Here is a 10,055-nt window from a genome sequence, read left to right on the forward strand (position 1 = left end):
GGCATGGAATTCACCAGAGCTGCACAGGTTGCTTCTGGAATCTTCTTCCACTCCTCCACGACGACATCACGGAGCGCACGGATGTTGGACACCTTGCACTCCTCCACCTTCCTCTTGAGGATGCCCCACATGTGCTCAATTGGGTTTAGGTCTGGAGACATACTTGGCCAGTCCATCACCTTAACCTTCAGCTTCTTCAGCAAGGCCGTTGTCATCTTGGAGGTGTGTTTAGGGTCATTATCATGTTGGAAAACTGCCCTACGGCCCAGTTTCCGAAGAGAGGGGATCATGCTCTGCTGCAGGATGTCACAGTATATATTGGAATTCATGTGTCCCTCAATGAAATGCAGCTCCCCAGTGCCGGCAGCACTCATGCAGCCCCAGTCCATGATGCTGCCACCACCATGCTTGACTGTAGGCAAAACACATTTGTCTTGGTACTCCTCACCAGGGTGCCGCCACACACGCCGGACACCATCTGACCCAAACAGGTTTATTTTGGTCTCATCAGACCACAGGACATGGTTCCAGTAACTCATGTTCTTGGATTCATTGTCTTCAGCAAACTGTTTGCGGGCTTTCTTATGCATCGGTTTCAGAAGGGGCTTCTGTCTGGGGCGACGGCCATACAAACCGATTTGATGCAGTGTGCGGCGTATGGTCTGGGCACTGACAGGCTGACATCCCACTTCTGCAACCTCTGCAGCAATGCTGGAAGCACTCGCACGTCTATTTTTGGAAACCAACCTCTGGATATGACGCTGAGCACGTGGACTCAACTTCTTTGGTCGACCCTGGCGAGGCCTGTTCCGAGTGGAACCTGTCCTGGAAAACCGCTGTATGATCTTAGCCACTGTGCTGCAACTCATTTTCATGGTGTTGGCAATCTTCTTATAGCCAAGGCCATCTTTGTGAAGCGCAATAATCCTTTTTTTCAGCCGCTCAGAGAGTTCCTTGCCATGAGGTGCCATGTTGTCCAGCATTCAGAGAGAATTGTGCCCAAAACACCAAATTTAACAGCCCTGCTTATCATTTACACCTGCATCCTTGTAACACTAACGAGTCACATGACACCAGGGCGGGAAAACAACATCATTGGGCACAATTAGGACATGTTCACTATGGGGTGTACTCACTTTTGTTGCCAGCTGTTTAGACATTAACAGCTGTGTACTGAGTAATTTTCAAAGGACAATAAATCTATACTGTTATTCAAGCAGCACACTGACTACTTTAAGTTATATCAAAGTTTCAGTAGGATAATGTTATCCCCTGAAAGGATATAACAGAATATTTGCAAAAATCTAAAGGGTGTACTCACTTTTGAGATATACTGTATATAAAACCAAGGCCTGATTCACACCAAATCCGGCGATGCGGCAAAAACGCAAGTGTTTCCATCCCACTCCGAGCTGCAGCAGCGTCCGGAAGAAAACACACTCTGTCCGCACCTGCCATCGGCTCAGTCAAGCTCACGCTGCACACTGGGTTGGCAGGCCACAGAGAAAGTCACTCCCTTACTTTAGCTCGGCACGCTAACAACACGCTTCAAGATGTCTCTCTCCAAGCCAAAGAAACCTAGAGTTGATTCTGAAAATCACCACTTCCAGAGCGAATGGACTGACAAATAGATTTACTTTGCCAGCTGCAACAAGTAATAATCTGGTGGGTTTATCGTGCACAAATGTATTTCTGTGATGAAAGAATACAACGTGAAGAGGCACTACAGGTCAAGTCACGGCTCGTTTCCTGCCAGGCTCAGAGGAACGGAGAAGGAAAGTTCAGGGACCGTTAGCATCATTTAATTAGTCAAGTGGCTTTTGGTCGCTTTTGCCCAGAACAAGAGAGCCACGATAGCAGCCCTGCTTTGTTTTAGTTCTCTCCCATCCTTTCCTCCGCTCTGTTTCTGTACACGTATTGTGTGTGTGTGTGTGTGTGTGTGTGTGTGTGTGTGTGTGTGTGTGTATGTGTCGCGAAACAGAGCAGAGGAGAGAATGTGAATGCGCAAAGCAGTAAACACTGAAATGTGCACATAAACTAGATAATAACATTTAATAAAAGAGCATCTGTTCAATGTGAAAAGTGAGTTGTGAATATATAAAATACATTTTAAAAATACCTTGAATTTCAGGGGGGGGGGGGGGGGGGGGGGGGGGCACAGCATGAGCCCTCACCACTATGCTGAAATAGCTAAATCAAGACAGTGTAATTTCTCTCACTGACTCAAACAGGCTCAACATGACAGAAGTCTGATATGTTTGTAGTTCTATAGGAGTACATCACCTGACTACTCAGGCATGTAATGCATTCTTAGTGTAAATGCAAAGACACATCTGTTTTATGATTCAAACAAGCCTACTTACTGTAACATTGTAAAAGTTTATCCTACATATGTATGTTATTGTGAGTCTGATGCTACTGTTTTACTATCTTCTATTTGCATTTAGTATTTCATTTTATGGATATGGACTTGTTTTCAAAGCACCTTATGTATGTTTGGAAGTGTTGAGGATATTATAAACAGGGCTACTTACTGGTAAAGTGATGAATACTGTTTTATTATATTCATCTTTCTACATGAGTGGACATGGACCTGTTGGGAAACAACTCTCGTCTCCTTGGTTTTAAAGATGCAACATTTTGCACTTTTGTGTGAAGCTTTGTAGCCATAGCTTTCCTACTGTTCTGAATGGACTGTTGCTTTCTGTAATGAATTATGGTGATACAAATAAAGTGAAACAAGGGGATGCACGTGACTAGTTCATTTCATGTATTAGTAACTGTTAACACTACTGTAAGTAAGAGTTATTTGTAGTGGTTCATTGACAAAGTATTGTGTGGCCCACAAACCCCCAGTGATTTTCCTATTCGGCCCTCTTGCTAATGAAGTTGAACAGCCCTGTACTACATGAACACAAATGTGAACTAGGCTAAGATGAGGGAATCTTCATTCGTAGTTCAAGCTTTTGCAACAAGTAAAATTTCAACGAAAAGTTCAGCCGTGTACAATGAAGTAAGCTGTGTGCAGTCAGTGAAGCGGCTGGTGCATGTTGTAGGCTACTTGTCGTCAGATAACAACATCTTATTACCAGCAGCTGTTATCGGTCGCAGATAAGGAATAGTTCAACATTTTTGAAAATATGCTTACTAAATTGCCGAGAGTTAGATGAGAGGACTGATACCACTGTCATATCTGTAAGTAAAAATAAATCTACCACCAGCAGCCTGTTAGCTTAGCTTAGCATGAAGACTGGGAACAGGGAGAAACAGCTAGTTAGTATCTGTCTGAAGATAAAGAATACCTTTCGGTGCCACATATTGCCAAAATATTCAGAGAACCGCTGCGTCGCAGATAGTTTCTATTTTCTCCATGTGCCAAGAGCGAATAATGTAAGAAAACACACTGATCATTTTCTATAAAAAATATATTATATATATGATCTGATTGTGATAAATGATACAATATGCATCCCAAGCTTGCCAACCCTTTTGACTTCCCTGCTGTTCTCTCCTGGAGTTTCAATTCCGCAACACATGATCAATTAAAAAAATCTGGAGTCTTGTCTCCAATAAAACCACAGCCTCTTTAGGAACTTTACCTGCAGGAACCAGGGACTACATTTAGTTCCAGGACCGTAGGCCCTAAAAAAGTTCATTCTCTGCGGTTATAGTACTTTTCAATGACCAAGGATCCTCTGTTTTTCAGATGTCATTCAGATACATGTTTTATTTATTCAGTTCCTTAGTTCCTTGGACTAAGGAACTAAAATGTCAAAAAGGGCCTTTTGTTGATTTGTTATGACATATTTAATCAACAATATTGTACTTCAAAGGAGCCCTGAATTATGACACAGCTCAGAAAGATACGTTCTCATTCTGCCTTCTTATTCTATGTCTACTTATTACACTAAACTAAACAACATGTACTGGCAGCACCTGCCTCGCACATTGTGTCCTGCACTTCCACCTCAGGTGGAGTCTTCCAGTCAGGTTGCCCTGATCTTAGGCTATCGAACAGTTGTATCTATCTAATCTATCACACTCCTGCTGAAGCACCAGGAAGTTGTTACACAACCTGCCGTCCTCCCACTGTGATTGACATTCAGCAGTATACTGAGGCTTAATCAGCGCTGGACTCTCGTCTGTCTAATGAGGCAACCGCCACTCATCACCTAACAAGACAAATGGGAGTGAAGCAGATCCTGGCTCAGAGTTTATATTTGAAATGGGTCCCTGCTGATAGACTTCAGAGGAGAAGACCATGTGTTCCTTCACAGAGAAAGACAGAAAGCAACCAGTTGCTGCCAGTTCAGGATTTAAAAACGAGTTGTGACGCTGCCAGTAAGAACAACACGAGAGCAAAACAAAGAGTCCTGCACTGGAGCCCCGCTGCTGTAAGTTCAGTCCAGAAACCTCTACATCAAAGTGAAAGCTGCTTTATTTGCTTTTAAGTGTGGCAACATGAGCATAATATAACATTTTAAACCCAGGGGAACAAAGCAAGTCACCTTGGCCATCTAGCCCATCTACAAGGGATGTCAGCTAGTATTGGCCATGTGGCTGCGTTATGGGAATATCTGGGAAGACAGTGACCATATATACAGCTGATCAGTCATGTGAGGTAAATGTTTGCTACGTCTGAAATTATTCGGCAAAATTATTTCAATAATCCTTTCAGCACATCGACTCTTTATCGTCAATGGCAAACACCTCAAGTGCGCAATTGAGGAAGATTTATCAAATGTTGCCATTTCCAAACAGCTTGCAATACTTCAAAATGTGCATGAAGAATGTGTGAATGGAAACATAGCTAGTGTAGCTTTTAGTTTTCAGAGAGCTAACTCTGTCTGAACAGATGCTGTTCACACAGCAGCCAGTTTAAGTCAGACCTGAATATACAAGATGGACCAGAAACCTAAAACCTGGTTCAGGTCAGGTTGGGTTCTTGATCTGCGAAGGTTGTCTATGTCCAGCTAGCAACATGAGAGAATACAACCAGGAGAGTGTTTTCTAAACAAGGTTTAAGATTTTGAAACCACTACTGTTACTTCCACAGGAAGAATAACTGTTTCTGGTTCTTCTGTTGATCTGTTTCAGGTTGTAAATTGTGTCCTCGTTGAACTGTCTGATCGGGAAACCTCGGATTCATCATTGTTTGTCTTGATTTAGACCAAAATCAGCATCAAAGACGTGATGTTATTGTAATTACTAATTTGCTGCCAAAATCCAAAACCAGAAACATGGTGAAACGAAATGTTGCAGAGCGGCTCTGACATGAGGACTTCACTGGACTGTTTGGACGGATGGGAGGAGGCCTGAGTCATCTGAGACAAATAGTCTCAGACGTAAACACAAGCACGCTCTGTTCAGGCCTGACAGCTGCATGTTATCATCTGCCAAGTCTGACTTTGTTGTTCTCTCTTTTGTCTTTTTCACGCTCTATATATATATATATATATATATATATATATATATATATATATATATATATATATAATATTAGTGCTGGACTACTCAACTTGAGAGGAATTAGATTGATATTTTACACACACACACACACACACACACACACACACACACACACACACACACATACGCACACACACGCACACACACGCACACACACGCACACACACACACTTTAGGTTTCCAGGAAGAGCAGAGCATTTGAACGGCCTCCAGCGGACTTCACATCATAAACAGGAATGATGAGCTGTCCAACTGACGCTGGAGCTGGGGAGAGGCAGGCAGAGGACATATCCACTGGGAATGGAGATTTTGTTAATTTATTACATTTTATATCTGTGAATTCTGGCTCATTTTACATGCATGACTCATAAAAAAACAGTTTCAATTTCCAAAGTCAATAATGAACTTTCAATCTCAACTTTTAAACCAACATGGATTAGAAGTACTTTAAGTGCTCAGAAAAAGAACATGTTAAAACAGTTCCATGGGCAAAGACCTTCTCCTGAGGAAGACTATGATGATCAAAAGCTCCAGAACAGATATTACCTTTAGAATGAGATTGTTTGTTTCCAAAGGAATAAACTTTCAATCTTAATTTTAAAATCATGGAAAGAAATGTTTCCAAACATCGTTCCAAGTTATTTTCCAAGCAGCACAGAAAACAACTGACATGTCTAATTCACTCAGTAAAATGAATTAAGAAAGACAACTTCTTATTATTGTTTCATATCAATTTCATCTAAAAGTAAAAATGTATTTTATGGATAAAAGTTCACGTATTTTTCTTTTATTTCTCTTCTCATGTGGATCCTGAAAGTTATTACAAAATGCAGACTGCTTTATTTTTTTTAGAAATTCTCCAATGAATGTTCGTTGCTGTTACATCACACCATCTTGTGACAGGAAATTAGACATCCAACGGTCCGTGTGTGAGGAGAAGAATCACATTATGCTCGTTCCCCCAGTGCATTGTTTATTGTATAACAGAGTTCAATCATGTATTAAAAGTATGAGACTACATGCACTCTTGGCAAGACCTGCATCTGTTAAATTGTTCCTTATGATGCTGGGGATCTGGGAATCCTTCAAGAATCCACGGGACTCATTCAAAACCCTGTGAACTACTTTAATGGCCAATAGCACCTCGAGTCCCCTGGAAGTCCTTCAATGACCACTGGGACACTTTTGGTGGGCCTCTGGAACTCCTTTAGGAATTTCTGCAACTCTTCCATGACTGATTGTTGAAATGAAAGGGCCAGAAGAAACCATTCAGGGTAACTGAAACCCATTCAAGGATCCAAGGAACTTATTAAAGAACTACTTTATCACCTCTTCATACTGTAGTCGCCAGAAACCGTTTCAATGACTATAAGTACCTATTCAAAGAACCTCAGACCCCTTCAAAGATCGTTGATTCACCTTCAAGTAGAGATGAAACAGTATGAAAATGACCAAAATGATCACGCTTATCAGTATTAGCGCCTTGAGATTGCTTTTAGCTTTGAAAGGCGCTTTACAAATACAATTTATTATTATTATTATTATTGTTATTTTTATTATTATTATTATTATTATTATTATTATTATTATTATTATTATTACGGTATTTTTAAAATGTGCTAGAATGTTCAAAAAGTTATGATCTACACTAAAATCATTTCACTAAGTTTTTATATTGAAAACCACAAATACAATTATCAGCACTATGCAGTAGCCAAAACCTCATCTAAACATTAAAACCATGAAAGCCGGCTTTAACATTTTCTTTCAGCTTGTTCTGCAGACAGGGTGGCCATCTTCAGTCAAGTTTCCCTCAGCATTTTTACAAAAAACAAAATAAGACTACACTTCAGACTGTGTCCTCTTAGTCCGGAGCGCTGTCCTTGCCTTCCACCATGTTTTTTAATTTACGCAAAACAAACCTATGTTGCATGCTGTCTTTGAGAGTGTTGGACAGTATTTACCGTGAGTTTTTCAATGTGCGGTAATCAAACATGGTTTTAATGATTATAAAAATTTGAAACGGTAAGACATAATACCGTCTATAATATTACCAATTTTTTATCTTTAAACCGTTTCATCCCCTTCAAGTATTGTTGGAACCCCTTGAAGGATTCATGAAGTTTCTTCAAGACCCCTTGAACCATTGAAAGAGCCATTGGAGCCCATCTAACACCCAGCCCCTGCAAGGATCCATGAAACTCCTTCCAGGATGCCTGAAAGTCCTTCAAGGGTTGCTTGAATTCATTCAATGACAATTTCCATCCCAGACAACTAGTGGCCACTGGATCACCTTCATGTTTCATTAGGACACTTTCAAGGGTCCCTGGAAAGTCCCCATATACCTTTATAATTCCTCCAATGACCACTGGAAACTCTCAGGGGATCACTGGAACCCCTTCAAGGACCCTTTAAATCCCCTTTAAAGACCCCTGGAACCAATTTAAAGAAACTTGGAAATCTCTCAAGTACCTTGAGGAACATTAGTGTTCCTATCCTTGTTCAGGCGGTGAGTCCTGAGATCATCAACACTATTCACTCTCCCTTAGATCCTCTGGAGTAAGTTTCCATGGTGCTGAGGGTGACAACATCAACACGCACAAACAGAGAGACAGAAAAATGGATGAAAATCCCCTCTACATCACGTCTTCTCTCGGACTGATGAGACGCAGCGGGAGCAGCTGAATGGCCCTGAGGGTTCCGAGTGATCAAATAATATGGCAGGGCGTTTTAAAAAACTAAGAAAAAACTCTGGCTTCCAGACGCCGAGCTGCTCCTTTAATCCTATGTGGATATATATATATATATATAAATATAGGTGGATGACCGACCAGTCTGTGTTGGATGGCAATAAAAGGTTAAGAAAAAAGTGGTGGACGAAGTACTCAGACCTTTTACTTAAGTAAAAGTAGTCATACAGGGTAGAAATACTCTGTTAAAAGTAAAAGTCTTGCATTCAAAATGTATATTAAAAAGTACAAAAGTAGTAGCATCAAAATGAACTTAATGTACGAAAAGTAAAAGTACTTATTTAAAATAATTGATGAATGACAGACAGAATGAGAGTGGTATAAGAGTTGTAACTATTCCTTTAATCTTCTTTATCCCCTGTGGGACATAAGGCCACAATGCCCTCCCATCGTTCCCTATCCTTGGCAACATGTTGAGCCGCCCCTTAAGTTAAGTACATCTTGGCTACCTTGCCCGTCACAATTCTGCTCAGCGTCATTTTCCATCTTCCAGGTTTTCTTTTGACTGAAGGAGTCTGTGTCAGAGCAACCTTTGGGATGTGATCTACCTCCATTTGAAACATATGTTCCAGTCATTAGATTCGCTTCTGCCTTATTTAATTAATGATGGTCTGGCTTTTTTCCTCTTCTGTATAACTTCTTTTTGTAGAAATGTTCTTCATTATTTATAAATAAAGAGATTTTGTAGCTCATGAGACAAACTATTCAAAAGTCCAAGTTGTGACAACCAACAGTTGAATGACAAGTTACGAATTTGGCAAATCTGATAAGATAGAAAATGGATGAGATGCAACAAAGGTCCTTGGGTGGAATCATACCACGGTCACTGCGGTTATATGGTATGTGTCTTCTCACTCAGCTATCATGGCCCCTCAAATATTCATATAGTGACACACACACACACACCTACACACACACACACACACACACACACACACACACACACACACACACACACACACACACACACACACACACACACACACACGCACACACACACCTCTAATCGGCTCGGTTTCCTTGGCTTCTCCCTGCAATAACTCTGCAGCCGCTGGAGCCTGCTGACACAAACACAACAGTGGCAGCTCTGTGGTGTCGAGCCAAGCGGGAAGGAAATGAGCCCAGCAGAGGCCGGTCAGTCATATTACAATGCGTGGAGGGACTGTAGAACTGATTGTTCTACACAGTCTAGAAACAGGGAGCTGAGTGAAAAAGCCTGTTGTGGCGCGGCTGTAAATACATACAATACATTTGTCGCAAAAAGTATGGAAGACAAAATCGGACTTACAAAGATAAATGCACGGATGAACAACAATGGCACTTCCAAAGCGCAGACCTCAGCCAAGGCCAATGCTGCATTCACATTGTGATGAAGCATTAACTCGATCACTAAAAATTTGCTTAGCCTTTTTGTTAAGAAAGATAAACAGTTTTTCAGTTCTTTATTTCATTTATGGTTCTAATTTCAATTGACCAAGACAAGGTACCATTGCATTAAACATATTAACAGACAAGCTGTCAGGAAAGACATAACCTGAATTTGAGTCGCCGATGCCTAAAGAGGAAGTGCCCCTTAGCTGAAGGCATTATATGTGGTGTGTGAGTGGGCGGGCTATATGCGGTAATTAGTTGATTGATGGTGTTGGCAGCTATTTAGGATAAAAATACTGACGGATGTATTGGTAGTTTGTTGTTTTGAGGGTGCGGTATTTGGGTTAACATGTTAAAGAATGTACTGAGGCCTTGTTGTGATGTTTAAGATGAGATTTAAACATGTATATTTGTTAAACTTGTAGACTCTCTGTTCTGGAGTGCCGAGCTGATTGGCCGGTTTGA

This window comes from Cottoperca gobio, chromosome 19 (assembly GCF_900634415.1).
Source record: "Cottoperca gobio chromosome 19, fCotGob3.1, whole genome shotgun sequence".
In the NCBI taxonomy this organism is placed as follows: domain Eukaryota; kingdom Metazoa; phylum Chordata; class Actinopteri; order Perciformes; family Bovichtidae; genus Cottoperca; species Cottoperca gobio.